The following is a 17335-nucleotide window of genomic DNA, read 5'->3' as shown; positions in this document are numbered from 1 at the left end:
GGAACTAACATCTGTGGCAGAAGGGCACATGAAATAGAAGCTTACTCAGAGCAGAAAGACTTTCCTCAAGTCAAAGCGACTGAGAATATAGCCAGACAATAGCCAGAGAATAGCCAAGGCTCACCCTCCTCCCTTCTTTACTCCCAGGCGCCTCCGAATTGATGCTTTCTTACCAACAGTGGGCAAGTCTATTCAACACAATTCGTTGGTAATGAAAGCTGCCCTGGCACTATGGTGGAAATTTCACATACATTACTTATAATCCTCCCAAGAAGTCTAGGGCATGGGTTTTTTTTTTTTTAATCCAAAATATCAGATGAAAAAATTGAGGCTCAGAGGGTGGCTCAGTTGGTCAAGCAGCTGATTCTTGATTTTTGGCTCAGGTCATGATCAAGCTCTGCCTAGAGCTCCGCACCCAGCAGAGAGTCTGCTTGAGCATTCTCTCTCCCTCTCCTTCTGGTCCTCCCCTCATGCTTTCTCTCTCTATCTTCCTCTCTCTCTCTTTTTCTCTCTTTTCTTTCTCTCAAATCAGAAAGAAAGGAAAGAAAGAAAGAAAGAAAGAAAGAGAAAAAAGAAAGAAAGAAAGAAAGAAAGAAAGAAAGAAAGAAAGAAAGAAAGAAAGAAAGAGAAAAGAAAGAAAGAGAAAGAAAGAAAGAAAGAAAGAAAGAAAGAAAGAAAGAAAGAAAGAAAGAAAGAAAGAAAGAAAGAAAGAATGAGACTCAGGAAAGTTAAGCAACTTTCCCAAGATCACTCAGCTAACAAGTAGCAGCACTGAAGCCCAAGCGTTGAGTGTCACTTTACTGGGTGCTGGTACAAAAGTCCTGGGCAAAAAAAAGTAGACATTCCATCTCTGCTTGTTTCTCTGGTGCATTTATTTGTATCTCGCGATCAAGGTATTTAAAGACAATTAATTTGAATACTAGCAGGAGACTTGGAGAGGTAATTAAAATAAGTTCACTCAGTATTCTCTAAAGTCAATAAATGTTTGAGAATGAGTTCATCAGACTGCAATATAATAGAAAAAAAAACTGCATTAATATTTAACTACCAAAATGTAATTTATCTTACAGATAGATTCCTGAGCCCTTTTCTTAATTCTTTTCACTTTTTGGACTATTAAGTCCTTAACCCAATCTCCTTTTTGAGATTGAATATCATACTGAGAGATGTTATGGTAGGCCCTGACCAGCTCAACCCAAGAGATCTAGCTCAGGGGAGGCCATCTGTTGCCATTGACAGGCACAAGGGGCTAATATCTGCAAGTGTCTACTGTCCTGTCCTCAGGAATCCCTGGATAAAGAGCTAATAACTGGGACACAGCCCTCCCAGAAATACCAGGCTCAAGTCATGCCAGCCTTGACTCTGCTCTTTTGCCTAGGTCCTGGTTCACTTCCCAGCCTCCCTAGATCTTGAGCCTCCCTGAATCCCATCGATTTCTCCTTGTTTTGGTACTCCTTTCTTTCACTCCATGCCCACCCATTTATTTAGTTGTCACTTTCTGATCAGTGATCTTCCCAGGACTAGTCAGCTCTTCAGAATCTGGTTCTAACCTGACTCTAGAGTTCTCTAGGGCCTACTTCCTCAATTATTCCTGCTAGCCCCTGTTTGTAAGGGCAGTTCCTACTTCTCTTTAACCTTGGTTTATTTCTAATGGAATCCCTGGAAGGATTCAAGCCTTGCCTTATACTCTTATTCCCTCACCTCTTCCTTTCAAAGTTTATTCCCTGCCCTGTCTCACAGGGACTGAACCCTACTGAAAGCTCGAGAGTAGAAGATGCCACTAATTTCCTCAGCTAACTCTCAGCTTCTTTGTTCTTGATTTACTATCCAGCTGCCCCTGAACTGCACATTCTAACTATGGCAAAGGTGAGCTCAAAGATTGGACAATTCAGGCCTTTTTACAACAGTGATTCGTGGTTCTCAGATATATGTGGCAAACGGTAAATTTCAGTATTTTTGAAGAGAGGAACTAAGTCATTAGGAGCATTTTGGTCCTTTGTACAGGAAAATGAGGACCAGTTTGCCAATTAAACTGAGGGTAAAATCCATGTTGAAGTAATTAGAAGAAGCTACCAACAATGCTGGATAAAGGAAGGGGCACCAGATGTTCAAATATGGTTCAGAAAACTTCTTGGCAGTTTGTTGTACAGAAAACTCATGGCTGAATATGATTGTCGAGTAAGGTAAGACTGTGAATTAAAAAGACCTGGCTTCTGCAGTCATATCTTACTCCATCTCTTAGGTCACACTTCCTTCCACATTGGGCTCAAACAATACTCCTGGTTACCAAGCAGCTAAAGGCATTTCTTTTGGGCTTTCTGATTCACCTTTCATCTTCTTAAAGCTACCTGATACCAAATCGGCAGCTTCTCTGGATTCTGGCCACAGAATTAACTTCATTCTTGAAAGGTCTTAAAATAGAATATTCAAAAAGGACTTAGACTTTAAAGTTCCAAGACTGTCCAAGGGGAATGGCGGCGTTCACTAGAGATCTCAAACTTGTGTCATTGACTTGGCTTAAATATTTTCCCCTAGGTGATATTTTCTCATCTCAGATGACATTCTAGTATTTCTATTAATGTTCTATATTCATTTATTTATAGCTAGAACTGCTATGTACAATGAGAGCAGAAATGCCCTATCTTTCCCATATTTTCTGAAAGCAATGGTGTAGTGGGATTGAATGGTGACCAGCCCCCAAAGAAATATATCCAAGTCTTAATCCCCCAAGCCAATGAGTTGATCTTATTTGGTAAAAGAATCTTTTTAGATGTACTTGGGGATCTTAAAATGAGATTATCCCAGATTATCCATGTGGGCCCCAAATCCAATGGTAAATGTCCTTTAAAAAGACACAGTGGAGAGGCAAAAGAAGAGAAGAAGACCATGTGAAGACAGAGGCAGAGATTGGAAATATGCAATCATAAGCCAAGGAGTGCCTGGAGTCACTAAGAAGCTGGAAGAGGCAAGGAAGGATTCTCCTTTAGAGGCCTCAGAGGGAGTGTGACTCTTTTGGCACCTTGATTTCAGATGTCTAAGGAAATAAATTTCTTTTGTTTTAAGCCACCAAGTTTGTGGTAGTTTGTTATGACACCTTTAGGAAACTAAGACAGGTGACCATAATTTTGGTGTTTGCATTATCACCAGGAGAAGGAAATCTGAATTGTGGAAGAGCCTCTGGGTGTATAATGTCAGAACCACCCAGATCTGTGTGGACATATTCAAATACAAATTGCACTGTATACCACAGCCTTCCCAGATTACAGGAGAAAGTGAATATCATCTGATGAAACTCCCTATTTACAAATATAATAAAGCTTACTCTTCATGTCTCAATAGTGTCCCCTACAAAACTTATCAGGAAAACCTAAAATAGAAGAGTTTTATGAATCTGAGCTCTGTTTGAGACACTGTGTCTTCAAATTCCAGGCTGTTGGTGGGCATGTGAAACTTAAAATCCTTGAAGTATTTTTATATTCTCTATCGCCGTTGTTATCTCAGAAGAACCCACACTTATGTGGATGAGGTTCTAGTATCAGTTCATCTCTTATTCCTGCTTAGGGCAAACATCATATTTCCTTTGCCTATGAGAGGCTTTTTAAAATGTTCCATGAATTCATGTAGTCATTCCATTTACTTCAAATCAGGGCTCATCAGCAGAAATGACTTTTTAACCCTCATCTTCTCTAAAGCTTCTGTTTTCTCCTGAATCGCCATTCCCTGCCGACATAACATTTAATACAATGTCTGACTATAAATGTGCCTGTTATTTTGTATATTGATTTACCTTTTCTTTCACTAGACAAGAATCTCCCATGAAAGCAGTGATCATGACTATATAGTTCATTACTAGTACGATGCTGGATACATAGTAAACATGAAATATTTTGTTGAATATTTGTTGAATTTAATGCTTCTCATCTCTCTTACAAGGTATAAACCTTCTAATGATGGCAACTTTCAATGTAATTGTCTATTTAATCCGAAAGAGAAGAAGCAATGCATTGCAAAGCTATGAGAGCAGAAACCTATTTCCTGGTGTATTACCTTTAAACACTCTTATTTAAGATGCATATGTTTTCCCAAGAAATTGAAAGATTATATAGTAATGAATGAGGGTCAAAAATAAGAAAGGACATCACCCTGCTCTCAAGAAGCTTATCATCTACTGAAGGAGGCAGATACATGTAGTAGGAATATACAAAGGTAGAATGAGAGAGTGCCTTGAGAGCAGAGTGTTGGGAGAACAAGCTGAACTGGGAGAAGGAGAAATCCAGAGAAGCTTCACAGGAAAGGCTACTTTTGAAATGGAATTGAAGGATAGAAAGGATTTGGTAGACAAAATAGGGGAGAGAAGGAGAAGACAGGAAATGTCCAGAAATAGAACAACATGAGACTCAAAGGACAGACACCAAACTTGGAAAGGTTTGTTTAAAAAAAAAAAAAAAAAAAGGAAAGGTTTGTTTAATGAACAGCACAGTCTTCTTCATTATAGCCTGAACACACAGATCAGCAAATATATACTCTATGTGTAGACTTTGATTATCTAGGCCTAGTTGTTCAGATATGTTCTCAATCTACTTAACTCCAGGAGGAAAGAGGGTGACAAGGTATATTTGTATTTCTCTTTTATTGGTTCTATTTTAGACCATATGCTCTAGACTATAGGGAAAAATCATAGCTTTTTGCTTTCATAGATTTGAAAGCAGTTTCTCATTCTTTTCACAAGGCCTCAATCTACATTTTCTGGCCACATTCCCTGTTGAGGGTTACTATGTGTTTAAGAAATGACAAATGTTAACCATAGCCAGACACATAATTAGGAAAGCCCCTTTGGAATCAGACACCCCCATGGTTTGGACATGTCCTTATTCCCTTTTAATCACAGTCATCATGGAAACTTGAGGCTCCCTGGCTAGGGAACCTTTCACATATCTTCCTGGGCACCTTATATAGAACTAGGCTTTAATAAATGTTCATAACACCCTTGGCCCCATGAGAAGCACTTATCAAACTCCAATCTGTAAAGGAAAATCTTCACTTTAATGTTTGGATACAAAGGTTGAGTTGAAAATTTGGCTGGAAGTTTAGCAATTTTGTGTCCTTTTTCTAAACACATGAGATACAAGCAAATAAATAAAGTTGAAACTTCATGCAGAAATAGAAATTCTTGGGGCACCTGGATGGTTCAGTTGGTCAAACGTCCAAGTCTTGATTTTTGGCTCAGGTCATGATCTCAGGGTTGCAAGATCAAGCCCTGCATCAGGCTCCACACTGGACATGGAGTTTGCTTAAGATTCTCTCTCGCACTCTCCCTCTGGCCTTCCCTACCCCTTGCTCATTCTCTCTCTCACTCTCTCTCTCTTTCTAAAAAAAAAAAAAAAAAGAAAAGAAAAGAAAGAAAGAAAAAGAAAAAAAGAGAAATCCTTAAGAAGAGAACTACTTGAACAAAGAAATACAATTTGTGGTACACTGGCTTCCTGAGCAACAGAACTAACTGAAGGAGTTGTTACAACTAACTTTCAGCCAACAAGAAATCATGCTTTCATCCGTATGCTTATTTTTTTGGCCATCTTTATTAAGAAACTAATCCCAAATAAAATAATGAAATGGGCTAATTTTTTTCTTCAGGGTGCTATGTTTCTAGCTATTACCTCTTGTTCTAATCTCCCTGTCTATCCTATTCCCTAACAAAGCTTGTTTTTTCCTGTGTCCTGATTTCTCTCAGCAACATATCACACATGACCAAGAAAATGCCTAACTGGTCCTTTGTGTTCTAAGTCGTATTTCAACTCTTTCAAGAATTTTCTATTATTCTTCCAGAAATATAATTATCTTTGCCACCCCAGTAGTTGTACCAATTTCGTTTCACATCATTTCAAGTTTTGTTATGGTTATTATTTTAGCTCTTTCCTCTCCATAATAAATATATAGACACGTAGGGAAGAAACTATGTTTATTTTTTTTATTTTTATTTTAGTTTTCCCCACAGTTCTTAGGAAGACAATTTGTTGTCTACATGGTTCATTGAAAGAATGAATAATATTGCAGATGGTTGTATTTGCCTGCATCCTCAGACTCTAGTTCTGCCTTCCTCAAAACTCATCATTTCCATTTCAGAATCTATGTCATTCTGAAGAAATTGACTCCATGTCTCAACTCCAAAGATGGGACTCTAACCTGAGGCTAAGGTAAACTGAGCAGTACATTTAATTATTTAACTCACATCTAATCACAATTATTGGTTCACGTTGGATTTATGACCCAAAATTGGTCCAATTGGAAAGAATTTCAGGACTCTTTATTGTTTAAAGCTTTTTTTCATAGTTTGGAGGGTTTTTTCTTTAATTATTTGAGAGAGAGAGAGAGAGAGAGAGAGAGAGTGTGTGTGTGTGTGTGTGTGTGTGTGTGTATAGTGGTAAAGGGAGAGGGAGACAAGTATATTCTCCACTGAGTGTAGAGCCAGATGTGGGGCTTGATCCTACCATCCTAAGATCATAACCTGAGCCAAAATCAAGAGTCAGATATTTAACCAACTGATCCACCCATGCGCCCCAGGAATTTCGGGATTCTTTCTGGGAGTGCTGGCAGGGCAAATTCTCTTGTTTTAGAGAATCGAGTGTGTGTATTTGAGACTTAGAAGTGCTGCAGTCATATTATTGCCATTAACAGAAGTCAACATATAGTAAGTTCATGATGCTGATACTGCTTAGCAGGATGCAAGTTTAGGTATCTAGTATAGGAAATATGTTCTAATAGAAAAGAGAACAGGAGGAAAAATCCCAAGTTTTGAACCCGTCAATGTCTGATAACAACACAAAAGTTAAATTAGAGTTATCTTCAGTTTGCATTAATAAAAATGCTATTATTTCCCCTCTGTAATATGGGCCCAATAACAAGATAAATTATGTAAAGTACCCAGCATGGGGCTAGACACTATGCGGCTACTCCATAAATCTCAATAATTTCTCTTTTCCTCCTCATCTAGAAGTCTTTTTTAAAAGACAAACAAAAAACCGAAATATATCAATAATGAAAAATTCCTGTAATATGTTTTGAAGAACTCAGGATATGATAAATTGTGCTCAGGAAAGAAACTTCATCTTTCAGCCTTCATGAGGGTATAACTAACCCAAATCAGAACTCACTGAGTTTTGCAAAACTCCTAATGTTTGAGACAGAGATCAATGGCAAGCCATTGCAAATAGGGTAACAGCTTACATCCTGTTTCTACACATCTGAGTAACAAACCATGGTGCAACAGTGTTTGCTACAAATATGGCAGATCAAAACACAAAAGTAAATTCTGGATTCCTTGGACCAGATCTGTACATTTTTAAATGTTCATTGGAAAGTGATTTATTTAAGGTTATTTGGATAAATTCAAGTTTATTTGGCTCATTTTTGGGTTATTCTATAACTTGAATCATTCAAGAAGTTAGGTAACCAGCAATTAGTTACCAAGATTTCCAAGTTCCTGAAGAATCTTGTTACAAATCTAACACTCTAGAACCTAGTAGATTATAAGACTGCATAGTAACTATGTTCTACTAAGATATTTATAACTATTTCATTATAATGTGAGGAATACTCACTCTTTTATTATTCCCAAGTTCTTCTAGAGCCCTATAGAAAAATACAGTCCTTTGGAGTCAAATTAACTGGCTAGTGCTATTACCAAAAATGCACACTATCATTCTTTCAGTTACTATGATTAAATATAGTAATTTAAGTGATGCAAGAGAAAAGTAGCCTGAGCCTAGGTCCCAGCTCTGCCACTTATTAACTGTATAAATCCCTTTACTTCAAACTATAGCCTTCTCAGCTTTATAGAGGACAATAATACATGCTCTGCCAAACCCATGGGCTTTCAAGAGAATAGAAAGGGTCCCAACCAACAGTTGCCACCAAAACACCTGGCATAAAACCTACCCCTCACTGTATCTCAGTGGAAAATCTAGAAACCCAGGTCAGGGAGTAGGTGTTGGGTGGTGGGGAAGGGGAATGAAATAAAAGTCATGCAGAAAATAATAAGGGGATCCCTGGGTGGCTCAGCGGTTTGGTGCCTGCCTTCGGCCCAGGGCATGATCCTGGAGTCCCAGGATGGAGTCCCACGTCGGGCTCCCTGCATGGAGCCTGCTTCTCCCTCTGCCTGTGTCTCTGCCTCTCTATCTATCTATCTATCTATCTATCTATCTATCTATCTATCTATATCTGTATCTCTCATGAATAATAAAGTTAAAATCTTATAAAAAAAGAAAATAATAAGAAAGTCATTGACTTTGAAGCTGAACACAACCATATTTGAATTCTGATACTATAACCAATTTGATTTTTAAGCCATTTATTTATCTCCCTGAATTCAGTTCCCCCATTTGTATAATGGAAATTATACTGTCAATATTGCAGAATTGTTAAGTGAGACAACAAAGAGATTAAAAGGGTCCAGGAAATTGTTAATAAATGGTGGCTGAAATTACACAGGATATTCAAGTAGAGAAATAAGGTTTCAGTCATGTAAATATTACAACTAATGGGTACTTTGAGCCATGAATTGGAGGTTCTTCAGCAGCAAGACAGCATGTGTTGAAGATGGTATATACTTAAAGTGATGGAGCAGTTGAAGCTAGAGTTGGGAACTTTCATTAGCTAATAAGGCTCCACATGGGCAAGTGTAACATTGGCACCATGTGGAATACAGAAAAATTAAAAGAATCTAAGCAGCAAAAGAGGAACAGAAATCTAAACAAGAGATACTCCTTGGATACATTGGCTGAGGTAGTTTTTAACAGTTTACCCATAAGAAAGCATTTTAGATTAGCATCAGAATCCAATGGTATTTTATCTGAATTTTCTTATATGTAATAATGTTTAATTTAATTGATAACATGATATATATATATATTTGTAGCAGGAGCATTATTTGCCCAGTTCTTCGCTCTCCATCCCTGTGTGTACACCAGTACACATGTGATTGTGCAATCCCTCCCACTGCAGGAAGAGCTTGTATTTCCAGTCCCCTTGACTTTACGTTTTGCCAGATGACTTGCTTTGGCAAATAGGCTAAGGTTTTAAAGTGACAGGGTACCAGTTTTGAGCTTAGACCTTAAGTGGCAGTATTTTTGCATATCCCCTGTGCCTCTGCCATTAGCACGAGAAGAGCATACTGGGCTAGCCCCTGGTCCCAAGAGGAGGATGGAAGACACATGGAGTGGAACTAAACCATTCAATAAATCCCAACTTGAGTCAGCAGGAACCAGATGTGGGAGCAAGCTGAACTGAGGTCTACAGAACCACCCCACTCAGCCTAGACCAACTGGCTGACTCTCAGCCAACACATAGGAACATAAAGATAAACAATTGCTTTTTTTTAAGCTACAGAGTCTTGGGATGAGTTATTACACAGCATTTTGCTGGCAGTAGCTAACTGAATACACTATTCTTAAGAGGCGTCTTGTTTTTTAATGTATTGTCCCTATCTGCTGATTCATCAGAAAGGCAACCACGGTTTCCCCTCTTTCAGGTGTCAGATGTGCTTTAAAAGAAAAAAAAATGCTTTGATTTATGACCTAATACATTATCTTGAGAAGCAGAGAAAAGTAGTACAATAAGTGAATAGCAGTCTAGTTTTTATGGCTCAGACAAACGTAGTATTAAGTATGCAAAATCGATCACTATATTACCCTTTTTGTTTTTATTTCTTCCATGCTCTTTAGTATTGTCTTATCTACTCCCCACAGGTAAACATGTCAGTAATCTGAGTCTCTTTCTTTTCTTTTTTTTAAGATTATATTTATTTATTTTTGAGAAAGAGTGAGAGAGGTAATCTGAGTCTCTTAATCACCAGTACTAATCCCTAGGTCCTTCTCCATACAACATGTACACCTACGAACACAAGCCTAGGGAATATGGAGGTAGATAAGTCCCTGTTATCAAGGCATCCATGGGCAGAAACTCAGTTATTCCTCTCTTCTTATGTCCAAAAGCCTGTAGAAACTTGTGACACAAGTAGTTACTCTGAGATTGCTGAATTGTTATGAAGTAAAAGTATTTACCCTACCTTTTGGGGTATCTGTCATCTATTTTTACTATACACAGAGGGCTGAGATTTCCAAATCTCTGACACTTTTGGCTGCATTTAATCAAACCTTGAACTTATTATTCAGGTAAATCAGTGTGTCTTTTATGGAGTTGGAAATTTGCATTTCTAGGATAGCTAGTTCACTAGATCACTCCTTGTTTAAGAATGTCTAAATATATCCTGCAGAAAGTATTTAGGGCCAAGAAAGGATACAGGCAGAAGCTATGATATTTCAGAGAAAGATTTCATATAGATAGGAGACCCACATAAGATTTCCTGGTGGTGTTTGAAACCGGCTTATATTGAAATCAATGGCTTAATTTGCCAGCAGGGGTAGGTTGTTTTTTGTTTGTTTGTTTGTTTGTTTGTTTTTTAAGAACCTGATTTTTAAAAGAAGAATTTAACCTAGAGGGATTAATCTGTGATGAAAATTTGAAGACACCAAGTAGATTGAGAGAGGCAAACTACCTAGCCAATTCACAGTTCACCTGCTCCAGACCCCCTGACTTGATTTTTGCAGCATGTGTTCACAGTGCTTTTCCAGGTGGCTTGAAGTGAGTTTCTCTGTACTTTTAACAGAGCTGTAGCCAAGAAAATGCTCACTTTGGTTATTTATCAGGAAACCGCTAGATTGGAGCCACTCAAGGTTAATCCATGCATTGGTAGCACTGACCTCACCAGGGACTCACGCAGACTGAATCAGAATCTCTGGGCTGATGCTCAGTGATCAATTTTCAAACAAGTTCTTCAGAATATTCTTGACCATATTAATATTTGAGAACTATTGACTTAATTCACCTTGAGCAAGTCACCTCTCTGTCCTTGGGGTATCTGTCCACAAAATGAAGAGGTCAAGTTGGACAATGTCAATAGAGCCTTTGGAGCTCTGTCAGTATCAGTCTCTCCCCTGCTTTTTTTTTTTTTTTCAGTTTTGATTCATGATTGTGACAGTGTATAAAGGAAGATTTTAAGAGCCAGATCATGTGGTAAGTCATCCCCATTTTCACCCTAAAGAAACTGGAACACCACTAGTTAAAATGAATACATGGAATATTTGATTAAGCAAGTATGGAATTCTGAAACTCAAGAGGAAAAAAGTCATCCTGTTATATAGATAGGTAAACAGCAATTAAAATTGTGTAAGCAAAACAAAAATACCTTCTTGATACATCCTAGCTCTATCCAGAAACAATGACCACCACAATAACAAGAAGCATCCCTGGCACCCAGATTGTGGGCTTTAAATATAATTTCCCTAATGCGCCAGAGCTGCCTGCTAGAGAAAAGTGAGGGAGAGGAAAGAATTCTAGGTTTTAAAAGATATAATAAACATATCAACAAAGGCAGTGTATAGGCCCTGTTTGGAACCCAATTCAAGAAACCCAAACTGAAAACAGTATGAGATGATAAGGAATATTTCAACAAAAACAAACTATCTGAAAACACTAAGGAATTATTTGGGGCAAGATAATAGTATTATTGTTATTTTTTTTAAAAAAGGAGTCCTTACTTTTTAAAAATACATATCAAAATATTTATGGGTATTACATCCAGGGTTTTCTTTAAAGTGATTGGGTTGTAGGGTTTAAGGAAAGGAAGAAATCAAACCGGAGTTGTGACTCAAGTCATAGCGGGAGTAGCTAGATAATACGTACATGGGGTTTCATTGCTCCTTGCTGTGCTGTAGATTTCCATTTTTTTCTATAATGGCATTTTTAATTGTTAATCTGAAAAGAAAAGAATAAGGGTAGAAAATACCCACCCCCAAGACAAACAATGAAAGATAGATACACTTCCATTTTCTATACTGAAGAGTGAATATGGTTAAATTCAGTGCCTCCAAAGGAAACATTGTCAGTGGGGGGTCCCTCCAAGTGCTCTCACTTTTTCTACTTGGAACCCATCCTTGTTTTACCCTCTGCAGACAGGGCATTGTGAACAAAGAATCCATGCTATGAAACAAGTGCTGAGCGAGTGTTAGTGCAGGCGTGCTGGGCACACAACAGGCACCCAACAACTGTTCACTCACTACGAAATACCTTAAGTAGAAGGAGAGGCCAACAGACACATTTGAGACCCTGCTCCTGTGCTCTCTGCTCTCACATTCAATCCCCAAACCTTCCTTGCCCTTCGCCCCTAGGTGTCTACCATGCCCATTGGGAGTTACTTGTGATGATCTGATCTATACTGTTGGCAGAAACATCTAGTTTAAGACTGCCCTTTACAGATACTTCTTTTATCTGTGCCTTTAATGAATTGTGCTGACAGGGTAAAGTGATCTGTTATCAGTGGTTTTCAAATAAGTGAAAAATGAAATGGTAAGATCTTTTTCACCTATAAAGTTAGTGAAGTAAAATATGACAGTCATTAGTGCTGGCAAACATGAGGTGACACTGTTTATTAGAGTTGAAATTGGGATCACGTTTCCAGATGTCCATTTGGCAATTAATGGCTAGATCACAAAGAGCAGTTATGCTCTTTAAGGAAGTAATCCCTCTTCTAGGAATTATTAAGAGCAATACTAGCAATATGTATAAAATGTACAGATTAGAGGCAAAGAGACTGTTAATGGTAAGTTAATTATGTCGTACACATATGACCTATAAAGCCTCTGAAATAATGCTTAAATAAAATAGAAAATTCATGTGATAGAGAAGACAAGACTGTTTATACACTGATGTCTATATAATCTGAATATGTATTTATTGAAAATGGCTCTATCAAATATTTAAGAGTAATTGGTTTGGGCAGTTGGATTATGAATGATTTTCATTTCTTCCTGTTTACCTTTTCAGTGTTTTTTGTAAAAATTTTTTGTGATTAGCAAAATACTATTTTCATACTCATAAACATTTTTAAACATTAGTTCTAATATTTCTTCCCTTGCCTTATACTTCTTAATTGCCTGATGTTAATGACTTTGATGACAGAAACAAAACAACCATTATAGATACACTCAGGATAGGTGCTATTGCTTGTGCATTTAATATAGTTTTCCTTGGCTCAGTTAAAAGTATAGTTTAGTAAGAACTCCATCTCAAGGTCACTTGGATGATAAATGAGACACTATCTAGAAAGAATCTGTATAAGCCGTTAAGTTCAGTTTCCTTTGTATGTAAAATGTTGAGAAGGCTTGGGTGAGATACCATCCCTGAACATGACTTGTAGTCTATGAAATGTAAGACTGGTAGCCATTGTTATACTCATTCGAATACACTTTAAGCAAGGCATTTGAGCTATGCCATCTTGTTGCAGCTCTAATCCTCTTGCATGAGGAAGTCAATGGTTATGCAAGGAAAGGACCTATTTGCATGGGTTTAGTACCCTGCACATGCCTCCTTGTTCCCCCTTACCAGTTGCCTAAAGTAATCTGCCTTTTCCTGGGAGGAATACATGACTTTCCACACACACTGTTCCCCTCAGACATGATATTATTACTCATTTTCCTGGGTCTTGCCAGGTCAAGGTTAGCTTTCTCCACTCCCTGCAAATGGCACCTTCTTTTGTCACCACTGTTAATATTTCTATTAAACTGTGGAGGAAGAAATGTGTCTTCCTAACACAAAAATAAATTTAGGAAGAACAAGTCCTGCTTAATTGAAACACAGACTACTTTGGGCCAGCTTTTTTGCCAACTAACTTGTCAGGAAACAGTTTGAGGGAAATGCTGGCAGGATCAGATACTAGATTCAGATTCAACCATTTTTCCTCATCATGCTTAACATGGCCACTTACAAAATTACATCCTTAAATCTGCTGGGCTGCTATGATGGTTTAAATAAGCTAACTCCTAGATCCAGTGCATCTTAGACATTACATATCATTTAGGAAGTCACATATACGCCAATGTTCCTTTCAATTTAGGAAATTTCTTTCACATCCAGACACTTCCATCATCCTAGAATTCATACTCTTGTTTTGCAAGGCAGCCCATAGCATTGTTAGACAAAAATAATTGCAGGAGAGTTTTTTATAATATTGTATAGAAGTTTACCTCCCTATAACAACTCCACCATAGTTATAATTCTATTCTTGGGAGTTTTACACTCTCAGTGTTTTGGGTTTTTTTCCCTTCTAAGTGATATTTCTTCATCAACTGACTGACTATTCCTGTATTTTCTCTTTTCTGTCAACTTCTGTACCCTTCTGTCCTTACTTCAGGCAAATAAATACGGTTACCAGCATAGCGTAGAATTAATAAGCTTTGGCACTGAAGTCCTGCCTTTATCATTTGCTAGCTGGGCTGTCTTAGGCAAGTTATTTAATTAATATCTCCATACTTCATTTTCCTCATCTATAAATTGGATTATTATAATGTTGCATATTTCATAAAGTTGTACTGTTTTCCTTGCATGCAAATAATCTAAATAAAGCAATCAATAGGACTTGGTATAGAGATGGCACTCTATAAATGTTTATCATGAGAGTAATTAAGATGGTATGTTTTACTTCTTCATATGGCCAGACTAAATGGACACTCTGGTTTATCAGTGTCCTTATTCCTGGAGGAATAAGCTTGTATAACCAGGAAAACTCAGAATAGGTGGGATGTATATCACTTGATCTGGATATTAGTTATTTGAAACTGAGCAAGTTACTTTATTCCTCTAAGCTTTTATTTCCTCATCCATAAAATGGGAATGATGGGATTATCTGCTTTGCAAGATGTGAAAATTTAGTAATGATACTACACTAAGGTACTAAATATGTGCAAACATGGTTCTAAGGGCTGTATTTAGGTACCCTGAGTATGATCATCTTGGCAAGTAGTAGACATTCAATCTCTTCTTATTATTATGAGAGGAAAAGATCTGGGAGGCTCATGGTGCAGCTGTCTGCCTCTAGGATTTTTTTTTTTTTTAATCTCAGGCACAGAGTCTGAGGTTACTCCACCCCCCAAGAAACCCCACACGTATCTAACCACATTTCTGCCCAGCTCCACTGCCAGATACTTTAACAGGAAGGAGATAAAGGGAAGAAGAGAAAAAGCTTGGGGAAGCATAGAGGAGAAAGAGGAAGACGGAGAGGCTGTGGGAGTGAGAGAGAAGCAGGGAACACATCAGGTTGCTCTCAGAAAGAACAGGAGAGGAGAGCCACCAACACGAAAAGGGGTATCTTGTATTTTCCTTCATCCATGCTCATTCATGTGAAAAATTTAAAAAAGAACCCTACATAATCCAAACCACCACTTGCTTTTAAAAATGGCATGAAAAACAAAGAATATGAGCTTTGGTACCACACATATTCTCCTTTTTTTATAGTTGCATTTTCATGGTATTCAACATTAAACCCTCCATTTGAATACCAGATTCAAAATGTTCCCTTAATTCATTGACTTAGATCCTTTTTTTTTTGTCCTTAATTTGTGAATTCTTTAGCCCTGCCAGAAATTGAGGGTATTGTAGGGGGAAGAAAATATTTCCACTTCCTCTTGCTGCTAATAGGAATCTGGAGGATCAAGAAAAATTCTCTCCACTGGGAGAACTTAACCTCAAGTCTTCTTGAATCTGGAAAAATGCTTCAAGAAACATTTTGATGTGCAGAGTCACCGATAAGCCTGAGCCCCCTCTATGCTCTGAGTTTTGGAAGTTTACCTATGTCAGTCCAGTGATTCTCAATATATTGACAAATATGCACCATTTCTGCCCTTCTCTATATCCTCTAGACTTCCTGGCCAGAGTTTAGAGTTAGATGCTACTAGTAATAAGGGGTTTCCTATGACAATTTGATGGTGAAACTAAAGAGAAGCCATCACCTTTCGTTTGTAGACAGCATTCAGGCTTAGGGCTTCTGGAGAGAGCAGATAAGTCATTCTGGAGGAGGGTCTCAGGCTTCTGCTGAATCACGCTTCTTGGAGCATAAGCAGCTATAGTTTTCAATGGCAGTTTTCTGAGTTTCCTATTTCCTATTCCTATGCTATATATTTCCTGAAGTTTCCAAAGAAAAAATACAGCAGCTGTCCCCAGTCTTTACTCTCTCGACTTTCTCAATGGTGTTGCAGCATCTGATCCTCTACATGAAATCCTTCCCTGTTTGGGAAGAAACCACCTGGGGTGGTTTCAGGTTTTTTTCATGGTATTCTTGTTGATGCCAGCTACATAATAGAATTGTCTGGAAAGCTCTTGAAAAACACTGATGCTTGGCTCCCACTTCTGGAGAGGGTCCTAGGCATCCATATTTTTAAAATGCTCTCCAAATATTTCTGAGGGGCACCCAAAGATTAAAAGCCACTGTGTCAATCTCAAATTGAATTCCCAACCTCAGGCTTTGGTTTCTTTTTTTGTCAGACCCATTTCTTAGTCATTTCAAATCAGCTTTATCAAATCAGAGACCCTGCTCTATCCCTTCCTTCAATATGTTTTCCCAACACAGTGAGGAGAGGCAAGTATAAGCAACTTTCAAAGTGGCCTAGGGTTTCTTGGTGTCTTACAGAAGGTACCCTGCAGAAGCAACTGTCAATGCAAATATAAAAATATAAAGAAATAAAAGAATACATTAAAAGTAAAAGATTAAAAGGAGGACCAGGCAATTTTTAAAATAGCCAAAATTATACTTTTGAAAATGAAAAGTATGCCAATAGAACCAGCATCTCAAAGGACATATTAGGTAAAGAAAACAAAAATTGGTGAACCACGTAATAGATACTAAAAAGTTCCTCAGAATGCAGCACAGAAAGAAAACTATTAAAAGCAAACACACCATATACCTTTCTTAAGAAGCACTTTGCATATCATTTCTCTTGTAATCCTCACAATAATCCCATTAAGCAGATACTGTTGCTTCCCTGTTTTAGAGATGAGAAAACTGAGGCATAGAGAGGTTAAGTAACTTGCACAAATTTACATACCTAATAAGAGAGCCATTATATTTAAGTAACAGAGCCTGACTTCAGTTACTCAGCAACTATGTTATGTTCTTATCAAGAAAGTAGAAATCATAAAAAAGAAGAGACTTGGATGCTAAATTTGTGTAGAACAGAAGATAGAGCAAAGAAAGGCAGTTTTTTGAGAGCTAATGGCTGAGAATTTTCCAGAATTGATGAAATTAACAATTATCAGGCTCAGTAAGCTCAAAAAATCTTAAACAGGATGAATAAAAAAAAAAATCCATACTTAAACACAACAAAGTGAAACTGCAGAATAGTAAGGAAAAGAGGCTGCTGATCTTAAAGGCAGTCCAGTAGAGAAGACAAATCACCCAAAAGGAAAATACTTTACACAGACAGTGGCTTCTTATAAGCAGCAGTGGAGGCCA

At 37.7% G+C, this 17335-nt stretch overlaps 1 protein-coding gene across 1 annotated transcript in view; it reads left to right on the top strand.

The window, feature by feature from the left end:
- The first annotated feature begins 6120 nt into the window (after window positions 1-6120).
- The window catches only part of ELMO1 (engulfment and cell motility 1), a 672133-nt gene continuing 660918 nt past the window's right edge, over window positions 6121-17335 (top strand). Inside the window, exons 1-2 of the mRNA XM_072764753.1 lie at window positions 6121-6191; window positions 11011-11067. The gene's annotated coding sequence lies outside the window, so the exon portion shown is untranslated. The remainder of the gene's footprint in view (window positions 6192-11010; window positions 11068-17335) is intronic.

Source organism: Vulpes vulpes, chromosome 7, assembly GCF_048418805.1.
Source record: "Vulpes vulpes isolate BD-2025 chromosome 7, VulVul3, whole genome shotgun sequence".
Lineage (NCBI taxonomy): Eukaryota > Metazoa > Chordata > Mammalia > Carnivora > Canidae > Vulpes > Vulpes vulpes.
Note: the sequence above shows the minus strand (reverse complement) of the source record. Positions and strands in the feature narration are given on the sequence as shown.